The sequence below is a fragment of the Heptranchias perlo genome, unplaced genomic scaffold (assembly GCF_035084215.1).
Source record: "Heptranchias perlo isolate sHepPer1 unplaced genomic scaffold, sHepPer1.hap1 HAP1_SCAFFOLD_344, whole genome shotgun sequence".
In the NCBI taxonomy this organism is placed as follows: domain Eukaryota; kingdom Metazoa; phylum Chordata; class Chondrichthyes; order Hexanchiformes; family Hexanchidae; genus Heptranchias; species Heptranchias perlo.
In genome coordinates, this window is record NW_027139356.1 from 160,267 (window position 1) to 172,378 (window position 12,112).

Genomic DNA, 12,112 nt, shown 5'->3' on the forward strand with positions numbered 1-12,112 from the left:
AAGAAAGAAAGGAGGGAGGGAAAGAAAGAAAGAAAGAAAGAGAGAACGAAAGAGAGAAAGAAAGAAAGGAGGGAGGGAAAGAAAGAGAGAAAGAAAGAAAGAAAGAGAGAAAGGAGGGAGGGAAAGAAAGAAAGAGAGAACAAAAGAAAGAAAGAGAGAACGAAAGAGAGAAAGAAAGAAAGGAGGGAGGGAAAGAAAGGAAGAGAGAACGAAAGAGAGAAAGAAAGAAAGGAGGGAGGGAAAGAAAGAAAGAAAGAAAGAAAGAAAGAGAGAACGAAAGAGAGAAAGAAAGAAAGGAGGGAGGGAAAGAAAGAAAGAAAGAGAGAACGAAAGAGAGAAAGAAAGAAAGGAGGGAGGGAAAGAAAGAAAGAAAGAAAGAGAGAACGAAAGAGAGAAAGAAAGAAAGGAGGGAGGGAAAGAAAGAAAGAAAGAAAGAGAGAACGAAAGAGAGAAAGAAAGAAAGGAGGGAGGGAAAGAAAGAAAGAAAGAAAGAGAGAACGAAAGAGAGAAAGAAAGAAAGGAGGGAGGGAAAGAAAGCAAGAGAGAACGAAAGAGAGAAAGAAAGAAAGGAGGGAGGGAAAGAAAGAAAGAAAGAAAGAGAGACGGAAAGAGAGAAAGAAAGAAAGGAGGGAGGGAGGGAGGGAAAGAAAGAAAGAGAGAGAGAAAAAGAGCATGGAGGGAAAGAATGAAAGAGAGAACGAAAGAGAGAATGAAAGAAAGGAGGGAGGGAAAGAAAGAGAGAAAGAAAGAAAGAAAGAGAGAAAGGAGGGAGGGAAAGAAAGAAAGAGAGAACAAAAGAAAGAAAGAGAGAACGAAAGAGAGAAAGAAAGAAAGGAGGGAGGGAAAGAAAGAAAGAAAGAAAGAGAGAACGAAAGAGAGAAAGAAAGAAAGGAGGGAGGGAAAGAAAGAAAGAGAGAACGAAAGAGAGAAAGAAAGAAAGGAGGGAGGGAAAGAAAGAAAGAAAGAAAGAGAGAACGAAAGAGAGAAAGAAAGAAAGGAGGGAGGGAAAGAAAGAAAGAAAGAAAGAGAGAACGAAAGAGAGAAAGAAAGAAAGGAGGGAGGGAAAGAAAGAAAGAAAGAAAGAGAGAACGAAAGAGAGAAAGAAAGAAAGGAGGGAGGGAAAGAAAGAGAGAAAGAAAGAAAGAAAGAGAGAAAGGAGGGAGGGAAAGAAAGAAAGAGAGAACAAAAGAAAGAAAGAGAGAACGAAAGAGAGAAAGAAAGAAAGGAGGGAGGGAAAGAAAGAAAGAAAGAAAGAGAGAACGAAAGAGAGAAAGAAAGAAAGGAGGGAGGGAAAGAAAGAAAGAGAGAACGAAAGAGAGAAAGAAAGAAAGGAGGGAGGGAAAGAAAGAAAGAAAGAAAGAGAGAACGAAAGAGAGAAAGAAAGAAAGGAGGGAGGGAAAGAAAGAAAGAAAGAAAGAGAGAACGAAAGAGAGAAAGAAAGAAAGGAGGGAGGGAAAGAAAGAAAGAAAGAAAGAGAGAACGAAAGAGAGAAAGAAAGAAAGGAGGGAGGGAAAGAAAGAAAGAGAGAACGAAAGAGAGAAAGAAAGAAAGGAGGGAGGGAAAGAAAGAAAGAAAGAAAAAGAAACGGAAAGAGAGAAAGAAAGAAAGGAGGGAGGGAGGGAGGGAAAGAAAGAAAGAGAGAGAGAAAAAGAGCATGGAGGGAAAGAATGAAAGAGAGAACGAAAGAGAGAATGAAAGAAAGGAGGGAGGGAAAGAAAGAGAGAAAGAAAGAAAGAAAGAGAGAAAGGAGGGAGGGAAAGAAAGAAAGAGAGAACAAAAGAAAGAAAGAGAGAACGAAAGAGAGAAAGAAAGAAAGGAGGGAGGGAAAGAAAAAAAGTGAAAGAAAGAAAGAGAGAGAGAAAGAAAGAGAGAGAGAAAGAAAGAAAGAGAGAAAGAAAGCATGGAGGGAAAGAAAGAAAGAGAGAACAAAAGAGAGAACGAAAGAGAGAAAGAAAGATAGATAGAAAGATAGATAGAGAGAAAGATAGAAAGTAGGAAAGAAGGAAAGAAAGAGAGAAAGAAAAATAGAAAGAAAAATAGGAAGATAGAAAGTAAGAAAGAAAGGAGGGAGGAAAGTAAGAATTTCTACATCGCCTTGCACGACCTCACAGACAATGAGTACTTTTTTTTTGAAGTGCGGTCACTGTTGTAATGCAGGAAACTCGGCAGCCAATCTGCGCACAGCAAGATCCCACAAACAGCAATGTGATAAAGGTCATCTGTTTTTTTTTAGTGATGTTGGTCGAGGGATAAATATCGGTCCCCAGAACCCCCGGGAGAGAACTCCCCCACTCCCCCCCTGCTCTTCGTTCAATAGCGGCCGTGGGATCTTTGACGTCCCACCCGAGAGGGGCAGACGGGGGGGCCTCGGTTTAACGTCTCATCCCGACAGACGGTCCTCTCCGACGGTGCGGCGCTCCCCTGGGAAGGGGGGCGCGGGGGGGAGGTCCGGACGGGAGCTGTCGGATCGCAAGCCCGAGGAAAACCCGGTGGAGGGAGAAGAAAGGACGGCACCAGAGTCGGGGTCGGGCGAGGGAGCAGACGGAAAGTCCGCATGAGGGAGGCAGCGAAAGGATTTGACTTTACTGCTTCTGCTGGTGATACAGAACAGGACGTGTTGATAAGAGGGAGCCAGGGAGGTATTCCAAAAATGTTAAAACGCCTGAGCAAGAGACGGGTGGAATGGGCTCCTCATTCAGCAGGCTGCAGCATGTCAAAGATCGCATGTTCGATCCAGTCACCTGGGCAGTGCTCGCTCTGCGTGAAGGACAAACAGTTTGTTATCGTGTCTGCGAGCTCTCTCACACGCCGAGAGGCCCCCGCGCAGATGGCTCGAGACGGATGTCGGTATCAACCTCTTGCTGGCAGCCGGGCTCCTCCTGACCTCGCTTGTCTCCTGAGTCAGCCCTGGCTCAGCCTCTGAGTCGGAAGGTTCGGGGGCTCCAGAGACTCGAGCCCCCGTGATCCAGGCCCCGACGCTCCCCCCGGTGCCGGTCCCGAGGGAGCGCCGCACTGTCGGAGGGGGCCGTCTTTCGGGATGAGACGTTAAACCGAGGGCCCCCCCCCGTCTGCCCCTCTCGGGTGGGACGTAAAAGATCCCAAGGCCGCTATTGGAAGAAGAGCAGAGGGGAGGGGGAGTTCTCCCCGGGGTCCTGGGGCCGATATTTATCCCTCGACCAGCATCACTAAAAAAAAAACAGATGATCTTTATCACATCGCTGTTTGTGGGATCTTGCTGTGCGCAAATTGGCTGCCGAGTTTTCTACATTACCTAATCTTAAGGTTCTGCCCCCTTGTTCTGGAATCCCCCCACCAGAGGAAATAGTTTCTCTCTCCATTGACCCTATCAAATCCTTTAATCATCTCAAACCCCTCGATTGGATCACCCCTTAATCTTCTACGCTCGAGGGAATACAAGCCCAGTCGATGCAACCTGTCCTCCCTTTTAGCCCCGGTATCGTCCTGGTGAATCTACGCTGCCCCCCCTCCAAGGCTAATACCCCCTTCCTGAGATGCGGTGCCCAGAACTGAACGCAGTGTCTCCAGACGAGGGTCTAAACAATGCTTAATAGAGCTCTGAGGGGCAGCATCTATCAATGGCCCTTTGCAAATTTCTGCTCCCGTCTTCTTTTAGTTTCATTCATGGGATGCGGGCGTCGCTGGCGAGGCCGGCATTTATTGCCCATCCCTAATTGCCCCTTGAGAAGGTGGTGGTGAGCCGCCTTCTTGAACCGCTGCAGTCCGTGTGGTGACGGTTCTCCCACAGTGCTGTTAGGGAGGGAGTTCCAGGATTTTGACCCAGCGACGATGAAGGAACGGCCGATATATTTCCAAGTCGGGATGGTGTGTGACTCGGAGGGGAACGTGCAGGTGGTGTTGTTCCCATGTGCCTGCTGCCCTTGTCCTTCTAGGTGGTAGAGGTCGCGGGTTTGGGAGGTGCTGTCGAAGAAGCCTTGGCGAGTTGCTGCAGTGCATCCTGTGGATGGTCCACACTGCAGCCACTGTGCACCTACACTCCATACTGTGCCAATGAAACGCAAGAGGCCAATTACAACAACCACCTGCATTTATATAGCGCCTTTAACATAGTAAAATGTCCCAAGGCGCTTCACAGGAGCGACTATCAAACAAAATTTGACACCGAGCCCCATAAGGAGATGTTCGGACAGGTGACCAAAAGCTCGGTCAAAGAGGGAGGTTTTAAGGAGCGTCTTAAAAGGAGGAGAGAGAGGCGGAGAGGTTTAGGGAGGGAATTCCAGAGCTTAGGGCCGAGGCGGCTGAAGGCACGGCCGCCAATGGCGGAGCGATGGAAATCGGGGGGATGGACAAGAGGCTGGAATTGGAGGAGCGCAGAGATCTCGGAGGGTCGTAGGGGCTGGAGGAGGTCACAGAGATAGTGAGGGGGAGCGAGGGCCACGGAGGGATTTGAAAACGAGGATGAGAATTTTAAAATGGAGGCGTTGCCGGACCAGGAGCCGATGTCGGTCAGCGAGCGCGGGGGGGGGGCGGGTGATGGGTGAACGGGACTTGACGGGGGGGGGGGGGCAGAGTTTTGGATGAGCTCAAGTTTACGGAGGGGGGAAGATGGGAGGCCGGCCAGGAGAGTCAGGAGGCGGGGGGGGGGGGCGAGGGAACGGACGAGGGTTTCAGCAGCAGGTGGGCCGAGGCAGGAGCGGAGGCGGGCGAGGTTACAGGCCCTCGCAGATACCGTCCACCTCAGCGCTCCGGTTTTTTCTTTGCCGACAAAAAGGACAAACAGGAAAGGCTTGTTGTTTCAGCCCACGGATGGGGAGTCGAAAGTTTGAAAAACATTGCTCAGATTGGGAATGTTGACTAATTCTGGTATTTCCTAACATCTGGCTGGGAACAGAGCGCCAGACGAAACAACTGGAAACTCGGCGATAGGCAGAGATCTGCCGATTAGTATTTTTCCGGGGGGGTGGGGGCGGATAGGAGACGGAGGGAGAATTGAAAATTTAGCAAACGGGCAAGGGCAAGCTGGCCATGTGACGGCGACGATATCATCACTGTGCGACACCGAACAATTGTGCCAAATATCCAGTTTGTTTATAAACTGTCTTTTGGACTGTTCGATAATATCGCCATGCTCCCACCTTCAACTCCCACCCTCCGCAGTCCATTTCCCTCAGCCGTGGCTCGGCGGGGTCTCACCCTTGACCCTCGGAGTCAGAGGGTCGAGGGTTCGAGCCCCCGCCTCGCTCCAGAGACTCGAGCCCCGTGATCCAGGCCCCGACGCGCCCTCCCGGTGCCGGCACTGAGGGAGCGCCGCACCGTCGGAGGGGCCGTCTTTCGGGACGAGACGTTAAACCGAGGGGCCCCCCCGGGTCTGAATTTTTAAGACTGTCCGTGTGGGCTTGTGCCCACTAAGGATGAATAAACCGGGCCGGTCTGCAAACCCACTTCCCACACGGATCGCAGAGAAAAGGTCACTTTCAGCCCCACGATCTGGGCCTCTTGCCTGAAAGGTGAAAGGTCAGGGGTCTGACTCATTCCTTCCAGACAACTCGAAGAGCCAGCTGCGAAATCAACTGAACATTGTTACTGAGTGTTACTGGAACTTACTGAGTGTTACTGGAACTTACTGAGTGTTACTGAGAGTTACTGAGTGTTACTGGAACTTGCTGAGTGTTACTGAGTGTTACTGAGTGTTACTGGAACTTACTGAGTGTTACTGAGAGTTACTGAGTGTTACTGGAACTTACTGAGTGTTACTGAGAGTTACTGAGTGTTACTGGAACTTACTCAGTGTTACTGAGTGTTACTGAGTGTTACTGGAACTTACTGAGTGTTACTGAGAGTTACTGAGTGTTACTGGAACTTACTGAGTGTTACTGAGAGTTACTGAGTGTTACTGGAACTTACTCAGTGTTACTGAGTGTTACTGAGTGTTACTGGAACTTACTGAGTGTTACTGAGAGTTACTGAGTGTTACTGGAACTTACTGAGTGTTACTGAGAGTTACTGAGTGTTACTGGAACTTACTCAGTGTTACTGAGTGTTACTGAGTGTTACTGGAACTTACTGAGTGTTACTGAGAGTTACTGAGTGTTACTGGAACTTACTGAGTGTTACTGAGAGTTACTGAGTGTTACTGGAACTTACTCAGTGTTACTGAGTGTTACTGAGTGTTACTGGAACTTACTGAGTGTTACTGAGGGTTACTGAGTGTTACTGGAACTTACTGAGTGTTACTGAGTGTTACTGAGTGTTACTGGAACTTACTGAGTGTTACTGAGTGTTACTGGAAATTACTGAGTGTTACTGAGTGTTACTGAGTGTTACTGGAACTTACTGAGTGTTACTGAGAGTTACTGAGTGTTACTGGAACTTACTGAGTGTTACTGAGAGTTACTGAGTGTTACTGGAACTTACTGAGTGTTACTGAGAGTTACTGAGTGTTACTGGAACTTACTGAGTGTTACTGAGAGTTACTGAGTGTTACTGGAACTTACTGAGTGTTACTGAGAGTTACTGAGTGTTACTGGAACTTACTGAGTGTTACTGAGAGTTACTGAGTGTTACTGGAACTTACTGAGTGTTACTGAGTGTTACAGAGTGTTACTGGAACTTACAGAGTATTACTGAGTGTTACTGTAACTTACTGAGTGTTACTGAGTGTTACTGGAACTTACTGAGTGTTACTGAGTGTTAATGGAACTTACTGAGTGTTACTGAGTGTTACTGGAACTTACTGAGTGTTACTGAGTGTTACTGGAACTTACTGAGTGTTACTGAGTGTTACTGGAACTTACTGAGTGTTACTGAGTGTTTCTGAGTGTTACTGGAACTTACTGAGTGTTACTGAGTGTTACTGGAACTTACTGAGTGTTACTGAGTGTTACTGAGTGTTACTGGAACTTACTGAGTGTTACTGAGTGTTACTGGAACTTACTGAGTGTTACTGAGTGTTACTGGAACTTACTGAGTGTTACTGAGTGTTTCTGAGTGTTACTGGAACTTGCTGAGTGTTACTGAGTGTTACTGAGTGTTACTGGAACTTACTGAGTGTTACTGAGTGTTACTGAGTGTTACTGGAACTTACTGAGTGTTAACTGAGTGTTACTGGAACTTACTGAGTGTTACTGAGTGTTACTGGAACTTACTGAGAGTTACTGAGTGTTACTGGAACTTACTGAGTGTTACTGAGTGTTACTGGAACTTACTGAGAGTTACTGAGAGTTACTGAGTGTTACTGGAACTTACTCAGTGTTACTGAGTGTTACTGAGTGTTACTGGAACTTACTGAGTGTTACTGAGGGTTACTGAGTGTTACTGGAACTTACTGAGTGTTACTGAGTGTTACTGAGTGTTACTGGAACTTACTGAGTGTTACTGAGTGTTACTGGAAATTACTGAGTGTTACTGGAACTTACAGAGTGTTACTGAGAGTTACTGAGTGTTACTGGAACTTACTGAGTGTTACTGAGAGTTACTGAGTGTTACTGGAACTTACTGAGTGTTACTGAGAGTTACTGAGTGTTACTGGAACTTACTGAGTGTTACTGAGAGTTACTGAGTGTTACTGGAACTTACTGAGTGTTACTGAGAGTTACTGAGTGTTACTGGAACTTACAGAGTATTACTGAGTGTTACTGTAACTTACTGAGTGTTACTGAGTGTTACTGGAACTTACTGAGTGTTACTGAGTGTTACTGGAACTTACTGAGTGTTACTGAGTGTTACTGGAACTTACTGAGTGTTACTGAGTGTTACTGGAACTTACTGAGTGTTACTGAGTGTTACTGGAACTTACTGAGTGTTACTGAGTCTTTCTGAGTGTTACTGGAACTTACTGAGTGTTACTGAGTGTTACTGGAACTTACTGAGTGTTACTGAGTGTTACTGAGTGTTACTGGAACTTACTGAGTGTTACTGAGTGTTACTGGAACTTACTGAGTGTTACTGAGTGTTTCTGAGTGTTACTGGAACTTGCTGAGTGTTACTGAGTGTTACTGAGTGTTACTGGAACTTACTGAGTGTTACTGAGTGTTACTGAGTGTTACTGGAACTTACTGAGTGTTAACTGAGTGTTACTGGAACTTACTGAGTGTTACTGAGTGTTACTGGAACTTACTGAGAGTTACTGAGTGTTACTGGAACTTACTGAGTGTTACTGAGTGTTACTGGAACTTACTGAGAGTTACTGAGGGTTAGTGAGGGTTACTGGAACTTACTGAGAGTTACTGAGTGTTACTGGAACTTACTGAGTGTTACTGAGTGTTACTGGAACTTACTGAGTGTTACTGAGTGTTTCTGAGTGTTACTGGAACTTGCTGAGTGTTACTGAGTGTTACTGAGTGTTACTGGAACTTACTGAGTGTTACTGAGTGTTACTGAGTGTTACTGGAACTTACTGAGTGTTAACTGAGTGTTACTGGAACTTACTGAGTGTTACTGAGTGTTACTGGAAATTACTGAGTGTTACTGAATGTTACTGGAACTTACTGAGTGTTACTGAGAGTTACTGAGTGTTACTGGAACTTACTGAGTGTTACTGAGAGTTACTGAGTGTTACTGGAACTTACTGAGTGTTACTGAGAGTTACTGAGTGTTACTGGAACTTACTGAGTGTTACTGAGAGTTACTGAGTGTTACTGGAACTTACTGAGTGTTACTGAGAGTTACTGAGTGTTACTGGAACTTACTGAGTGTTACTGAGTGTTACAGAGTGTTACTGGAACTTACAGAGTATTACTGAGTGTTACTGTAACTTACTGAGTGTTACTGAGTGTTACTGGAACTTACTGAGTGTTACTGAGTGTTACTGGAACTTACTGAGTGTTACTGAGTGTTACTGGAACTTACTGAGTGTTACTGAGTGTTACTGGAACTTACTGAGTGTTACTGAGTGTTACTGGAACTTACTGAGTGTTACTGAGTGTTACTGAGTGTTAGTGGAACTTACTGAGTGTTTCTGAGTGTTACTGGAACTTACTGAGTGTTACTGAGTGTTACTGGAACTTACTGAGTGTTACTGAGTGTTACTGAGTGTTACTGGAACTTACTGAGTGTTACTGAGTGTTACTGGAACTTACTGAGTGTTACTGAGTGTTACTGGAACTTACTGAGTGTTACTGAGTGTTTCTGAGTGTTACTGGAACTTGCTAAGTGTTACTGAGTGTTACTGAGTGTTACTGGAACTTACTGAGTGTTACTGAGTGTTACTGAGTGTTACTGGAACTTACTGAGTGTTAACTGAGTGTTACTGGAACTTACTGAGTGTTACTGAGTGTTACTGGAACTTACTGAGAGTTACTGAGTGTTACTGGAACTTACTGAGTGTTACTGAGTGTTACTGGAACTTACTGAGAGTTACTGAGAGTTACTGAGTGTTACTGGAACTTACTCAGTGTTACTGAGTGTTACTGAGTGTTACTGGAACTTACTGAGTGTTACTGAGGGTTACTGAGTGTTACTGGAACTTACTGAGTGTTACTGAGTGTTACTGAGTGTTACTGGAACTTACTGAGTGTTACTGAGTGTTACTGGAAATTACTGAGTGTTACGGGAACTTACTGAGTGTTACTGAGAGTTACTGAGTGTTACTGGAACTTACTGAGTGTTACTGAGAGTTACTGAGTGTTACTGGAACTTACTGAGTGTTACTGAGAGTTACTGAGTGTTACTGGAACTTACTGAGTGTTACTGAGAGTTACTGAGTGTTACTGGAACTTACTGAGTGTTACTGAGAGTTACTGAGTGTTACTGGAACTTACAGAGTATTACTGAGTGTTACTGTAACTTACTGAGTGTTACTGAGTGTTACTGGAACTTACTGAGTGTTACTGAGTGTTACTGGAACTTACTGAGTGTTACTGAGTGTTACTGGAACTTACTGAGTGTTACTGAGTGTTACTGGAACTTACTGAGTGTTACTGAGTGTTACTGGAACTTACTGAGTGTTACTGAGTGTTTCTGAGTGTTACTGGAACTTACTGAGTGTTACTGAGTGTTACTGGAACTTACTGAGTGTTACTGAGTGTTACTGAGTGTTACTGGAACTTACTGAGTGTTACTGAGTGTTACTGGAACTTACTGAGTGTTACTGAGTGTTTCTGAGTGTTACTGGAACTTGCTGAGTGTTACTGAGTGTTACTGAGTGTTACTGGAACTTACTGAGTGTTACTGAGTGTTTCTGAGTGTTACTGGAACTTGCTGAGTGTTACTGAGTGTTACTGAGTGTTACTGGAACTTACTGAGTGTTACTGAGTGTTACTGGAACTTACTGAGTGTTACTGAGTGTTACTGGAACTTACTGAGTGTTACTGAGTGTTACTGGAACTTACTGAGTGTTACTGAGTGTTTCTGAGTGTTACTGGAACTTGCTGAGTGTTACTGAGTGTTACTGAGTGTTACTGGAACTTACTGAGTGTTACTGAGTGTTACTGAGTGTTACTGGAACTTACTGAGTGTTAACTGAGTGTTACTGGAACTTACTGAGTGTTACTGAGTGTTACTGGAACTTACTGAGAGTTACTGAGTGTTACTGGAACTTACTGAGTGTTACTGAGTGTTACTGGAACTTACTGAGAGTTACTGAGAGTTACTGAGTGTTACTGGAACTTACTCAGTGTTACTGAGTGTTACTGAGTGTTACTGGAACTTACTGAGTGTTACTGAGGGTTACTGAGTGTTACTGGAACTTACTGAGTGTTACTGAGTGTTACTGAGTGTTACTGGAACTTACTGAGTGTTACTGAGTGTTACTGGAAATTACTGAGTGTTACTGGAACTTTCTGAGTGTTACTGAGAGTTACTGAGTGTTACTGGAACTTACTGAGTGTTACTGAGAGTTACTGAGTGTTACTGGAACTTACTGAGTGTTACTGAGAGTTACTGAGTGTTACTGGAACTTACTGAGTGTTACTGAGAGTTACTGAGTGTTACTGGAACTTACTGAGTGTTACTGAGAGTTACTGAGTGTTACTGGAACTTACAGAGTATTACTGAGTGTTACTGTAACTTACTGAGTGTTACTGAGTGTTACTGGAACTTACTGAGTGTTACTGAGTGTTACTGGAACTTACTGAGTGTTACTGAGTGTTACTGGAACTTACTGAGTGTTACTGAGTGTTACTGGAACTTACTGAGTGTTACTGAGTGTTACTGGAACTTACTGAGTGTTACTGAGTGTTTCTGAGTGTTACTGGAACTTACTGAGTGTTACTGAGTGTTACTGGAACTTACTGAGTGTTACTGAGTGTTACTGAGTGTTACTGGAACTTACTGAGTGTTACTGAGTGTTACTGGAACTTACTGAGTGTTACTGAGTGTTTCTGAGTGTTACTGGAACTTGCTGAGTGTTACTGAGTGTTACTGAGTGTTACTGGAACTTACTGAGTGTTACTGAGTGTTACTGAGTGTTACTGGAACTTACTGAGTGTTAACTGAGTGTTACTGGAACTTACTGAGTGTTACTGAGTGTTACTGGAACTTACTGAGAGTTACTGAGTGTTACTGGAACTTACTGAGTGTTACTGAGTGTTACTGGAACTTACTGAGAGTTACTGAGGGTTAGTGAGGGTTACTGGAACTTACTGAGAGTTACTGAGTGTTACTGGAACTTACTGAGTGTTACTGAGTGTTACTGGAACTTACTGAGTGTTACTGAGTGTTTCTGAGTGTTACTGGAACTTGCTGAGTGTTACTGAGTGTTACTGAGTGTTACTGGAACTTACTGAGTGTTACTGAGTGTTACTGAGTGTTACTGGAACTTACTGAGTGTTAACTGAGTGTTACTGGAACTTACTGAGTGTTACTGAGTGTTACTGGAAATTACTGAGTGTTACTGAATGTTACTGGAACTTACTGAGTGTTACTGAGAGTTACTGAGTGTTACTGGAACTTACTGAGTGTTACTGAGAGTTACTGAGTGTTACTGGAACTTACTGAGTGTTACTGAGAGTTACTGAGTGTTACTGGAACTTACTGAGTGTTACTGAGAGTTACTGAGTGTTACTGGAACTTACTGAGTGTTACTGAGAGTTACTGAGTGTTACTGGAACTTACTGAGTGTTACTGAGTGTTACAGAGTGTTACTGGAACTTACAGAGTATTACTGAGTGTTACTGTAACTTACTGAGTGTTACTG

General features: G+C 44.6%; 1 protein-coding gene across 3 annotated transcripts in view; it reads right to left on the reverse strand.

The window, feature by feature from the left end:
• LOC137311511 (extracellular matrix protein 2-like) overlaps positions 1–12,112 on the reverse strand; it is a 119,349-nt gene that overhangs the window by 13,270 nt on the left and 93,967 nt on the right. The window lies entirely within an intron of this gene.